The 13,606-nt window shown below is 49.3% G+C and overlaps 1 protein-coding gene across 6 annotated transcripts in view; it reads right to left on the reverse strand.

The window, feature by feature from the left end:
* The window catches only part of PAK5 (p21 (RAC1) activated kinase 5), a 221,389-nt gene that overhangs the window by 86,990 nt on the left and 120,793 nt on the right, over window positions 1–13,606 (reverse strand). The window contains exon 1 of one of the 6 annotated variants that reach the window (XM_064647528.1): window positions 22–178. The exons of the other annotated variants lie outside the window; for them this stretch is intronic. The gene's annotated coding sequence lies outside the window, so the exon portion shown is untranslated. Of the gene's footprint in view, window positions 1–21; window positions 179–13,606 lie in introns of those variants that run through there. 6 annotated transcript variants of the gene reach the window in all.

Genomic DNA, 13,606 nt, shown 5'->3' on the forward strand with positions numbered 1-13,606 from the left:
CACCCGCCCCGCCGCTCCTACCTCGGCCGCCGCCTCACGCCGCCCCCAGCGCCATGTTCCGGCTACATCCGGGCCGCGGCTCCGCTCGCTCGGCCCCGCTCAGCCCCGCTCGGCGCGGCCGCAGGTGCCGCCGCCCGCCCCCCGAGCCGAGCCGGGCAGAGCCGGGGCGGGCGCGGCACCGGCACCGCCCCCGCGCCGGGCCGGGCCGGGCAGGGCAGGGCAGGGCCGGCAGCACCGCCCCGCCCCCGCCCGCCGCCCCGAGCTGCGGGGCCGGGCTGGGCTCTGCCGGCGGGAGGGGCGGCGGCAGCTGCGCACCTGCCCCGGCATCTGGCCGCGGCTTTGTCCGTCCGTCTGTCCGCCCCCAGCGCGGCAGCCACAGCGGCGCATACCCGTGTTCTGCACCAGCCAAGGGACCTGCACACCCACACCCCCATTCCTGCACCGGCCAAGGGACCTGCGCACCCAACATCTATTCCTGCACTGGCCAAGAGACCTGCACACCCAACACCCATTCCTGCACTGGCCAAGGGACCTGCACACCCACACCCCCATTCCTGCACCGGCCAAGGGACCTGCACACCCAACATCTATTCCTGCACTGGCCAAGGGACCTGCACACCCAACACCCATTCCTGCACCAGCCCCTGCACCTGGACACCCAACACCTATTCCTGCACCAGCCAGGGGACCTGCACGCCCACACCCCTATTCCTGCACCAGCCAGGGCAGCTTCACACCCACACATCTGTTCCTGCACGAGCCTATGTACCTGGACCAATCCCTCATCAGTCCATGCACCTGGACACTCACCCACCCGTTCCTACACCAGCCAAGGCACCTGGGCACCCACACACCAATGCACCAGTGCATCCTTCCACCCAGGCATGCACCAACTTGTGCCCCCCCCATGCACTTGTACACCCATATATCACCCTCCATTCCTGCCCCTGCCCATACACCTACACATCCACACACCCACCCATGCACTCTTACACCTGTATATGGCCCACCTGTGCATGCACCAGTCAGTGCTCCCATATATCCAGCCATCCACGTCCAACCTTTCCTCCAACACATCCACCCACCTGTCTGCCAATCCATGCTCCCATCCACATCCGTCCATCTACACTCCAGCTCTGCAACCATCTACTCACAGGCCCCTACACCCACCCACCCGCTTCCTTCTGCACTGGGACCTCAGCCATTATATATATAAATTTATATGTATCTATACCATGTTGACATGTTTCATTACCAGTAGCGCTCCCCGAGCAATGGCCACGTGCTAAGGAACAAATCTGGTTAAGGCAAGTGATGGAAGGAAGCAATCAGAGAAGTACAACAGCCAAACCCCATGTATCCCATCTAATTTTGTTGTATTACTGCCGGCAATTTGTGGCTGCCTCTGAAAGCTGCCCTAAGCCTACGTTTTTATATAATGTTCCATAAGAAAGATTAAGATTGCCTTTAATAAAGGTACATATCGGTCCTTCCACGTGCTAAATCCAGAGGGAGATGATGGTGTGTGCTCATGGATGACCATAAACCATCCCTGTCAGGAAACACTGAGCACAGACAGCAAAGGGCTTTTCAGAGGCACCTGCAGCAGAAGCTCCCTGGGAAGAAAAGACCCAAAGTCGATTTGATTGATACAGCCCTGCATGGGAGAGGAGTGATTTCATACTTAATGATGTTGAATTACACATCATTTCTAGTTTCTTTGATGCCCTTTTGCATTAGCACTCACTCTGTATGGCAGGAGCAGAGAGGATACGACAGGAACAGCTGGAAGATAAAGGTCTGCATTGGAGCTGTGTGGGGTGGCCGGGCAGAGGGAGATGCCAAGGCTCTCACGGCACTCAGCTGCTCACCTGAGGTCTAAACACGTTTCTGCACGTATGAAAAACCCTACATTAACAACAACAACAACAAAAATCCCTCGGAAATGTGCTCTTCCATTACCCATAATGTCTGCTTCTGCCTTCTTTTCTTTATGTTCCCCTCAATCACTGCTCTACCTAAGGCTGCGAGATGAAACGAGCTCCCTTTGTTCTTCACAGCACATGGTGTTGGTGTTTGCTGGGATGGCAAACCACCTGCTCTGGCCTCAAAACCTGACCATGGCAGTGGTGGGCAGTGCCAGCACAAGAAGGAGCACTCTCCTTGCTGAGAAGGAGACTGAGCACAGAACCAACACAGTCCAAAATACAGCAGAAGGCTATTCAGAAGCCCTGGACTGTAATTTTGACCCCTTAAATGTGAAATTCAGAGGCAGGCTGGTTAAGGCAATACCCTGAGTGGGTGCCACTGTTGAAGATGCTCTGTTGCTCCTGGTTTCCATTGGCTTGCAGTGGGTTTTGCAGCCAGAAGCATCATTTGAAATCAGCAGCCACTGAAGGACATTCAGGCTTCTGGAGAAAAAACCCAAACAAACCAAATTCCTCAAAAAACCCCAAGCCATGCTAAAACTTTCCTTAAAGAAAAAACCCCACCACAACAACTTGGGTTTAAACCTCACCACAAAGCTGAAGCCTTTCCCTGGTGCATCAGACCAGAAGTAACGTGTGGGACGAGGCAGCGAAGGTTTCCCTGCTCTGAGTCAGCGTGAGTGATGTGTGTCTGTAATGCAAGGTGTTGCGTGTCACATCTTGGCATGGTGCATATGGCTTCTGGCAGGGGAACAAAAAGAAATCAAGCCTTCGCTGTTTTGTCTTTAGTCTCAAGTGTGATTTGGAGGAAAGTGTCTCAGTGAGTTGGCAGAATGGGCTGATGGCTGTGAAACTGCAGCGCCGGGAGAGAGGCACCATTGCAGGAGCAATGAGGGAGGAAGGGAAGGAGCAATAACCCCTCTGTATCCATGGGGTGCTGGGAGAAGGGGTGGCTCAGTAACATGAACCTGCTGAGACTCACACTGAAGGGATGTAGGCACATCCATCAGCATTGGAAAATCCCATCCTGTGTATTCCCAGAGAGCCCTGGACCCTGTGTCCTTGGGGTTGAAGCCAACGAGAAACCAGGTGTCTAACTTGGACATTAGTTTCTCCCCAAAAGCCAGCTGAACTACCTGAAGGATGAACTTGACTATTTAATCCCTACAATCTGAAAAGTAGATGTTACATATGCACAGATGGACCCCAAAGCCCAAGGCTTTTAGAAAAAGGTTCATTTTGCTTTTGGCTTATTCTTACACACAATGGTATGAATAAGAAATATGGCCCCTCAACTCAGCGTAGCTGCCCTGAGCTAGAGTTGATGCAAATGAATGGTGGCTAAAAGGGCAAAATGTCCTTTTCCCAGAAAAATCAGAGCATAGCATTATTAATTTTTTTAACTTACCATCATTGTATGTTTAAAATTTGGTAGTTTTAATTTAAAAACTGAATCAGTGGCACTAAACACTATGGCCTAGGCTTCACTGTAATATTATAATAAATGGAAATAGACCCCTACACATTCTAAATCAAGTGAAGCCCCTGCAGTGGCTGAAGTATTTGTTGAACCAGGTGGATCAGGAGGGTCTTGAGACTCTAAATTCACTATCTACAGACCCATTTCTCCCTGGGATGCACAGAAAAATGTTCTTTCCTTCACTTCCCTCCAGTCTGAGAAAACCATTAGGGATTGAAGCCAGAGAGGGAATAGGCTATTGCAGTTTCCCCCATATGAGTCTTTATAAGGACTTGGTGATTAGAAACACCCAGCCTGCTGTCAAGAGGTGTTATTTCCTGTGTTCAAAATGTCCATTTCAAATGCAGAATAAGATTTGATAACTGCATTCTCCCCCTTACCCTGTCTGTCCATCATATTTAAGATTAGTATATGATTTAAATTAGAGCACAGTAACTAATGTATGTTACTTTCTCTGCTCTGCAGTGCACCCTGACACAAATTAACATTAAAATTAGTCAAGTAGTAGAGGCGTCAGTCATCAGTTTGGCACATAAAGTGAAAATTGTTAAGGAACTTTAGACTTAATATGCAGATTCTTAAATAAATATGGTAATAGCATATCCTGATCATAAGTGAAAAAACAGTACTAGGCTCCGGTGAGGAAGTATCAGTTGTTCCTTAGGAAAATAATTAAAAAGTACAAATGGAGCACAAGATTAATTTAAATAATCAATTTTGTGTTTCCTGCTAGCTGATTTAAGTCATGATGAAAATTGTTGATTAAATCCCCTCATTTAAATCTGTGCCCCTTAATGAGAATGAAAGCCTATGAACATAAGCCAATAACAGTAATAAAAGACTCTTCAGAGAAGAAATAGCTTTCACAAGAATACTTCCAGGGCTGGGAGAACACCAGCCATCCTTTGCAAAAAGAAATACATCTCACAGCCAAGCAATTCTTCTCCCCTAAGCTCTTAACCCTGTAAAAAGAGCAGGGATTGGGCAATAAGTCATAGGATATTCCCAGCCACATTACGGAAGTACAGCTGAACCGGTGATCCTTCCCACTAACCGTCGTCGGAGAGGACGATGAAGTATTGCTGGAATAATTAAAAAGACAGGTTTGAATTCCCTAAATAATACAGATGAATGCCCTGTCCAGCTATTCATCTTGATGGCCAGCAGCCTTTTAAGGGCTGTGAGCTGCTGCACAGGGAGGATGGCTGAGGGATGCTGGGTGGAGTGCGACTGTGCTCCCGTGCAGCCCCCGGCCTCTTTCCAAAATGCTGTTGAAGGGCCACTTCTCTGCTACCAGAGCAGTTACTCTCATAACTACACCTCAAATCTCCTCCAAACTTAAGGTGTCTTTGCTTTCCTTATTGGTCAAACTCTGAGCACAAAAGCATTCAATATGAATTTACAGCAAATGTAGGAAACTGCATTTTGCTGAGGGTTGCACGTGTGTCATCAGCCCATACAGGTATTTTACACTGTCACAGGCTCTTCCCTGTGGTCCTATAATTCACAGCACTTCCCGGTCCTCTTGACTTCAAGGCATTTGGGATTGCTCTCTGAAGAGTGTATCAGTACAGCCCCTGGCTCTCTCTCTCTATTTGCAAGGGTGACAGTAACCTCTATTTCCCTGCTGCCCAGTGCTCCTCCCGCACTCCAGCTCCTGGGCTCGAGGGGTGTGGCTCCTAGGCAGGCTCCTAGGTGTGGCCCTTTTGGGGAGTGTACCACGGTAGGAAGGCTTGAAGGCACGACCTTCACTGCACCAAGATCAGTCACCAGAAGACAGACAAAGAGAACAGATACTAAACTTCAAAAAGGTAATTTTAAAGTTACTGTATATTTTTGAGACACGATTTCCATAATGCCTGGTCATTCCTACTGCCAGTATCCTTATTGTTCAATGATCAAAAGATACACAGAGATCTCTAACTAGGGATAGTGTAGATTTACACAGACTTATCCTCACACACCTGTGATTCTTCCCCTTCAACTCATATTTCCAAGGGCAGAAATGGGCCCCAACCCTGCAAGGCAGAGCAAGAGATGCTCTGCAGTTTGCCTCTTCCCGGGACAGTCTGCGGGACATGACTGTTCCAGCTCCAGGGATAACTCTGGCACATGCAGGGCCTTCAGTCCTGTGATGTGCCCTGAGCATGGCCCTGTCCTGCCTCAAATGATGGTGATGTGGGACTTTATCAGGCACCAATCCCTCTCACCATCCACTGGGGCCCAGAGCCTGCAGGTCCCAGCATGTGCACACAGGGCCCTGCTGTGTCTTATCAGTGGGTGCTGAGCAGATACTGGTTCAGGGACTTCTTGGCCTCTATGATAAATCTATAGGTATCCATGAACACATTTATTTGCTCCTTTTCTTCCCCTAGCATTTTGCAAAAGCAGGATGACACTTTGGTGTCACGCTGCCCTGCAAATCTGCTTCCAAAAGGCTGCCTCCTTTCTTCAAAGAGCGTTTCCAGTGCTAAGCAAGATCTCTCAGAGCCCTTGACTTTGCAGCTGGCAAAGTTTACAACATGTTTACAATACCCTGCATAATTTGGCTATGAGATAATGTATAGTATAGTCCTTCAGTGGTGCACAGTGGGAAAAGAACAAGTGGAAAAAAAAAAAAAAGGTAATGCAAAGCCAAGAAAAGCAGATGGTAGCGAGCTCTCCAAGGGGCAAGAATGAATAAATAACTGCAGATTTTTTTTTCCTGAGGAAAAATATATTGTCAAATCAATAACACGGATTTTAGGAAATGCGAACGAGATCAAATGTGCATTTTTTCAGTATTAAACAATGGCACCTCATCAGGACCCACGGTCTGCACTGCACATGTTTGCCTAAATGAAACAGAGAGGAGTAAAAATAGCATTGCTCTGAAAAGTTCTCGTTTGACCTCAGGGTTACATTCCAGTCTTCCTGGGCAGTTCTCCTATAGGTAACAAGTCAAACCTTCAGGTGTAAATCAGAGTGCCCCAGCAGTTACTGCGCCGATTAGCAGCACTAGATCTTTGACAATCTTAGTCTGTGATTCTCACAGAGCAGAACTTCTTGACAATTTGGGGAACTTTCCTGTGTCTGCTATTACGGCCACAGGAAACTGTTTATTTAATACATCTGTGATCGCTCCTGGAGTGACTAAAAGATACCTTCTTTCTTTTTGACCACATCAGGTTCAGCAAGAGGCTCTTGAAAACAGCCAAGTATACAAATATCCTAATTCTCCTCCAGCAAAAGATTTTTTTCACCTCAAAATTTTAAGTCCCTCAGAGGAAGCCAAGCAACATATGGGATGCATGGAAGTTGCTCTCTGCAGGTCTGTCAATCCGTTTTAGCGCCGCCGTGCATCAATCCCGGCTCCGCCACGAGCACAGCCCTCCCCGCGCAGGCACTGCCAACTGGCTCTCAGTCAGCTCCTCACCAGGGGACAAACCAGCTCCTGCCACGCTGATCCACGGGCCCAAGGAGCAAGAAGCTGCAAGGCATCAAATCTCCTGTGCTCTTACTCTGCAGCCACGGTGCAAAAACAACCTTTGTATCATCGCCGGTGCTCGCTCGGCCACCGGTGATGTGGTGGGCTGGGGAGCAGAAGGCAGCACAGGCTGGGAGGAGCTGCAGCCTCTGCTATCAGGCAACAACCTTGATGCAATGGCTGGGGAAGAGGGATGTGTAGAAGAGGGATGTGTGCTCAAGCCTTCCAAGCTGGCTCCTCTGGGGATGGTGGGTTTGGGGAAAGCACAGACTGAACCCTGCGGTTGTGGAGATCTCGTGGTGAAGCTCCCTGAGGAGTTACACCTGCTCCAGCCCTTTGGGTAGAGGCAGCCACAGCCCCAAAGTGGAGAATGAGCAGCCACCAGATCTGGAATCCCAGAGCACCATCACACAACAATGCTTTGAAAATATCACACATGAGAAGGGGAGGCTCCCTTTTCATTTCTGCTTCTCAAGATCTGGACCCACAGGGTTGGCCGGTTGTAAAACTTAATTGCCTTTCCCCAGCATGTCAATAAATCAAAGTGGTGGGGTATTTCTTGGAAGCCAGCAGCCAGCAAAAGCAGTAGGAAGGGTCACCTCTTCCCCTTGCTGTTTTTTGGGACGTAGTGAATACTCTGTTAATCATGCCCATGACACTGATGATAACATTTTCATTCAAGCTCCATTTTTTGTTCTGCCCATGCAAATTTGAAGAGCAGAGTCACTACTCTTGCCTTAGCTTTTATCTCTTTCTGCTCAGAGAAGAACCTGAGCTCCTTAAAACCATGTACTCCTAAGTTCTGGCCCTGATCACTTTTACTGTGCAAAAGGAAGCCTCTTCTAAAAATCCAAGTCTTTCTTAGGAAGCAATAAGCACACAGATGAGCCTCCCAGCTGCTAAAAGCTTTTGCTCCCCACCCCGCAGGTACCAAGCACTCCTTCCTTTAACAGCAACTCCAGAAGAAAACCAGCCCCCAGGGATGCCCAGGGAGTATCCCAGAATTTACAGTGGCACAGTCAGGTCCATGGACCTGTGGGAGCTGCTGCCCAGTTGGCAGGGTCAGAGGTGGCTCCTTTCGAAATGGGACAGGTTTCAAAGGGACATGAGCTCTCTGGGAACACCTCCAGCTCCAGGCCCGAGCTGCCAATTAAAGTCCTTGCTTTTGTTGGAACATATGGCAAAACCCCGAGTCCTACACATGTTTTAATGCTGAGAGTGACTATTAGTTCGGCATCCCACATGGCAAAGGAGCCAGGAGGAGTTTTGTCCAATGGAGAAGAGGAGTTGAAAGCAGGCAGTTTATCCCACTGCCATTTTGGCTCATCTACATTTCTTGGTCACCATCATGCCCCTGAGTTAGTCCAGCTCTTGTCACTCTTTGCTGTCACCTGTCCCTTGACCTGAGAGAATGTGTCCCTGTATGTGACCCTTATACTGCAAGTGGCAAAAAACTGCATTGAAAGTATTTTGTTACCCAAAGCATTTTTCAGGTACAAATGATTCCTTGCAGCAAATGCTAGGTAGGTTGATACTGCAGAGTAATGTAATTCCAATCACCTGGTAGAATATTTTTCTATAGCTCCTTTATGAGTATCAGTACCCAGCCTACATTCTCTCTCTCATACTTAAGCCTCCAAAATTACACTGATCAAAGCAACCTGCATTTATAAACTGATGTGCTCCTGCATTCAAGAGATTTGCCAAGTGCTAAATATAAGGTTTCTCACTATAGTCAAAATCAAATTTAAATTCCAGCTGCCTCTCTGCTAATATGCAGCAAAGGTTTAGCAGAACAAAGCCATGTTTGTAGAATCAGACACCAAAGATGATTAAATTAAACTGAAAGGGGAATCGGTGCAAGCCTGGAATTACTTTGCCACAGATACCAGCGTTTGGTTCACCCCCCAACAGACGGACCCACCTCGTGACCTTCAGTGATCAGAGCAAACAGGATCATGGCTTTGCCCAGCCTGCCCTCCCCTCCATCCCCACCAGTGTGTTGACTTAAAAATCAGCTTCAGCCTGTGCTGTCCAGAGCAGGGGCACTGCAGGGTGATGCTCAAATCAACACAGCAGGTTCAGGGCTGTGATCCATCTTCTCCTTCTCAGGGGATGCTCTCCAGCAGACCAGGCACCCACTGAGACCTGAAGAACAACTCTTGGGTTTATCTTGGTGGTCTGTTTTCAAAGAAAAGGACTGCCCACTGTCTGGGAAAAGACAGTAATTCGATCAAGATGGAAAAACCAGGAAGGTGCCTGAAGTCAGCAGGTTGTGTTGGTGAGTTGGTGAGGGCAGACAGGAGCAGGAAAGCATCCCAGAGGTGGGCAGGGGTTTACTTCCTTGGCTTTGCTAGTCTAGCTCTTTTAAAGCAGCACTAAAATTACTAGTGGAAAAACCACTTCCTCACTATGGCTGTAGCAAGAGAGCTGAAGGGATTGAAAGCACGTGGCAGCAAGAGAAAGTTGTTCCTCTTTCCCACCCTTCCCCATTAACTGTTACTCTCGGGCATTATCTCCTCCGAGCACCCTGGATGCTACAATTGTGCTGATGGCGACATGCAGGAGATGGAAAACAACCTGCTGCAAAGCAGGATTTCTTTTGACTGTCACAGACAGGTTTGCCAAGACACCTTGTTCTCTCCCTGCAGCCCCTCTGCTGGTACCATTCTGGGTCTCCTCTGAGCACAGATGGAGAACAGCACCAGGTTGTTTGCTGTTCTCGCCTCACTACTGTCAGTGACCTGATTTACAATCCAGACTGAGACCGCTGCTCCTATTTAGTGTGTGGTACAAACCAGTGCTGCTCCTCAGAGACTTGCATGCACTCAATTTTCAACAACAGAAAGGGTTTTCACCCTTTAAGAGGTGAGGGTTAACATGGCTCCTTGGCAACATAAATTGAAAGGATAAATTGTAGGAGCAGGTATCCCAGAGCAGTGGCACAGTCTCTAGCAAAGAAAGCCACTATCCAAATTCAATTAGACACAGCCCAGGAGGGGTGGAAAGGGCTGACAACCCCACAGTTGTGAAGGTCTGTCAGCACAGAGCACGTGGCACCTCGGCCCAGCAGCATCTAAGTACGGGAGTGGGTGTCCTGCTCATGGAGCATCCTCTGCCAGACAATCCCTGGGGTGTTCCTCTGCTGTGCTCCATGGGTACACACGCCCACACTGTTCTGGCAGAGTAGAGTCCCCCAAGACTGGATGTTGATGGCATGAGAACAGAAATGACCCTCTGCATCAGTGTGGCTGAGCAGGTGAGGTGGCAGGGGAGGAGAAAGCACCAACCCTCAATTCAGCAAGGAATGGCAAAGGGAGGTGCAAGGATCAGATCTTTAGAGGTATTTATTTGATTCCTCTTGAAATCTGGCAATGAATGCCTTAAAGAAAATCTGGGCTGAAACAGTTTACCAGTGCAAAGTCATGCTGGAAACTGTTAGAAAACCAGGACTGCTCCCTACTCTTCTGAGTCTGTTTTGGTGACTTATGCAGAAGGGGATCAGGCTCTTGGTAGCTGTGACATTACAGAGCTTCCCTTTCCACTGCTCTGTTTGTAAGTACTTCACCAGTGGTGCCTCATACAGAGGATGGATTCATACACAATTAGGAGAGGGCTTTAAATGGAACCATCCACAGCCAGGAAAGCTTCATGGGGATGGCAAAGACCTGCAAGAGGAGGATCCAGAGGGTCTGAAAATCCTCTGAAAGCCAAGGTCTGTACAAAGGGGAATGATTTGACAGTAGGAGATGATCATACTAGACTTGAAAGCTGAAGTGGCTGATGAGCCACACTTGCAAGGCTCGGGTGGAGCAGCACCAGCCCTGTCACAGGGCAGCGTGCAGAGAGGTGATCCAAAATTCCCAAAGGGAACTTTTAAAGAATGCAACCAAGAAGGCAACACCCAGCAGGGCCTGAAGCTCCAGTTCCCCAGCCCGAGGTGGGTCGACTGGCACTCGCCCATCTCTGCTGACCTCTCCACCTCTGCCAGGAGCACAGGGCATGCTCTGGGGACCATCAAGCATAGCACCATCCTTCCTCCTGACTACAGAGCATGCAGAAAAGGATGCAAGGTTTGCTGCCAGAAACTCCTGTCTGAATAAATAATGCAGTTTTAAATTTGAAGTGGTGAACCTCTTGGGGAGCTGATCCTCACTCTGTTTGAGGCAACTGCCTCCTGCCAGATAAACACACACTCGGCTGAGTTCATGTGCTGCTGCAGCAATACCTAAGGCCAGTTGGAAAAGCCAATATGGTCCATTTCTCCTGCAAGATCTCCCAGGGGGAATATGCCTTAGCCAGGCTAAACGCTCCACTTGTGCTATATCTGTATAGAAATTGCACGTTTTAAGGTTGTGTTTTGAAGGATAAAGTAGTAGTCAGACCTTTCTGAAAAGTCTGAGTTTGGCATTCTCAGAGAAAAGCAGTGCATGAGCCACAGTAAGTAACAAATGAGGGCCACACTGCCACAAACTCTGTTTTCCAGGCTTCCCACACAAACAAGGCACCAACTATGGGTTTTCTTGCATGGCTGGAGGCCAACACACCTCCAGGCAGTAGGGGGCTGGCCCTACACCAGCTGGTTTCTGTTGACTGGCAAGCATCTCCTCCTTTTCTTCTTCTAGCTAAAGGATGACTCGGTTTGTCATGGCAGAAGCCTTTGCAGAGCAATTTTAAAGGTGGTTATAAAAAAACCAAACACACAACACCACACCCCCTGCCATCATTTGTCACCTGCCCCAGCCATGTTTTACACATTTCTCACTTGCAGGAAAACCATCCATGACTTGAGGAAATGCTCTTTTTAACGTCTTCCTTTCTGTGAGTTTTGTGTTTTCAGGTGAAAAAGTATATTTAAGACACAGGCCTGGGAAAAGGAGCTGCAGACAAGGGTGAGGACCAACCCTGGGGTTGGCAGTGCCATGCTGCCCTCTCCTGCCAGGCTCCCCAGCAGATGCTAATCCACTGTCTGTGATTACTCTCTCCAGGATCTTTAAATCCAGGCTTTAGGGATTAAGGAGTCCCCCCCTTCCCAAATGAGGGAATCCTCCCTTAATCCATTCCTGCTGGCAAAACACCAAGGAAAAAAAACCAGCATTTTGTGGGGAGCAGGGTCCTGACTCTGTATTTCAAGGCCTTTTAGGAATACCACGTCCAGCTGTCTGTGCTTGAGAGTCCTTCAGCACCACATCAGACTCTGGTTACAGATCACACCTTTCAGCCAAAGCCCCTTTCATCCTCCACTCAGTGCTGTCATGGGGTTATTTTGGGTCTCCCACTGTGGGTACGAGCACTGTAAGCCCTTCTCAGCCTCACTGCCCTGGGTGCTCTGGGGACATTCCCTCCACAAAGGCTGCAGCATTTTGGGTTTATCACCATTGCTCAGCACCCAGTGGTTGAAGCAAATAGAACCAAGAACCGAGGAAAAGTGCCAAAACACAGCTAATCTTTAACCAGCACAAGGAAGATACAGTCTCACTTGTCCTTACTCAGCGTTCACCTCTCAGTGGCTTTCACCAGTTTTAACCCACATTTCAAGGCTGCCAAGGCCTGCACAAAGCAACCTTGTTTGTTTTATTTGTAATCTTTCCCCCAGCCCTCCAGTGCCCAGCTGGTTCTCTCCCCCTGCTTGCAAGAACCCCCTTCTTTCTGTGGGTGCTCTTGCCAGGTGACCTGTGGGCACCGGCACCAGCCACACCGAGCACGTCCCAGCTTCCATGGTGGCTCGTCCACAGGGCTTTGCTCACTCTTCCCAACTCTTCACTCTATTTTTTAGTTGACAGGTCTGGCTGAAAGCCCCCCCTCCCCTGCACTGTGCCTGTGCCAACCCTGGTTTGTGGGACAGCTGATGGTGGAAAGGATAATCAACAGTGTCGCCCTCAAACTGAGAATTCACTCCCCCAGCTCCCCGAGTCACATGGCTCCAAGAAAGTCAGATTTTGTATGTAAAAGCTTAAAAAAAATATTCAAGACCTATTTAGACTGTTTACAACCCACATACGACTAATTTACACGGGGAGAAAAAAACCCTAACTCTTCATAGATCTAAAAAGAAACAACCCATCTGCCAACATCAGCTATTAAAAGCATCCTGAAATATAACCCGTTTCCATCGGTTCGAGGTCTGATTTGTCAGAGATGGACCACGACGCAGCACTTTTGCCGTCTCAGGAGCTCCCTCCAGCGTGGCGAGCGGCAGCTCCGGCTCGTCCTGCGCTCCTGGGCACTCACACCCGCAGCGGGTTTGGCCGCTGCCCTTCTCGGCCCGGGGGTGTTACAGGTGCAGAAGGCAGAGGAGGGGTCGGTGGGGAGCCCAGGCCCCCCGAGCACCTTGATTTAAGCCCCTCGTTAGCAGCTGCGAGCCCAGCCCTGGGGCAGAGCCCCCTCCATCTCGCTGATTGATACCCTCTTCATCTGCTGCGGAAAGGATGATTTTTCTTTTTAATCCGTTTTCGCTCTAGCGTCCTCCAGCTTAGCACGAGCTTTGCTGGGGGAAGGGAGGCTTGATTTGATTTGTGCCAGGGCCGGGAACAAAGAGGCAGAAAGCAGCCGCTCTCGCCACTGCTCGAAGCTCGAGAGGGGAAGGGACCACAACACCAGCCAGCTTTCCCCCCACCCCGCCCCTTTCTTTTCCCAAGGCTTTGCCCAGCTCTGTTTACGCGTGGCACTAATAAGCTTTGGGAGGCAGCAGCATCGCTTTAAGCTTTGAATTGCTGCTCGCAGAAAGAAATA

Source organism: Pseudopipra pipra, chromosome 3 (assembly GCF_036250125.1).
Source record: "Pseudopipra pipra isolate bDixPip1 chromosome 3, bDixPip1.hap1, whole genome shotgun sequence".
Classification (NCBI taxonomy): Eukaryota; Metazoa; Chordata; class Aves; order Passeriformes; family Pipridae; genus Pseudopipra; species Pseudopipra pipra.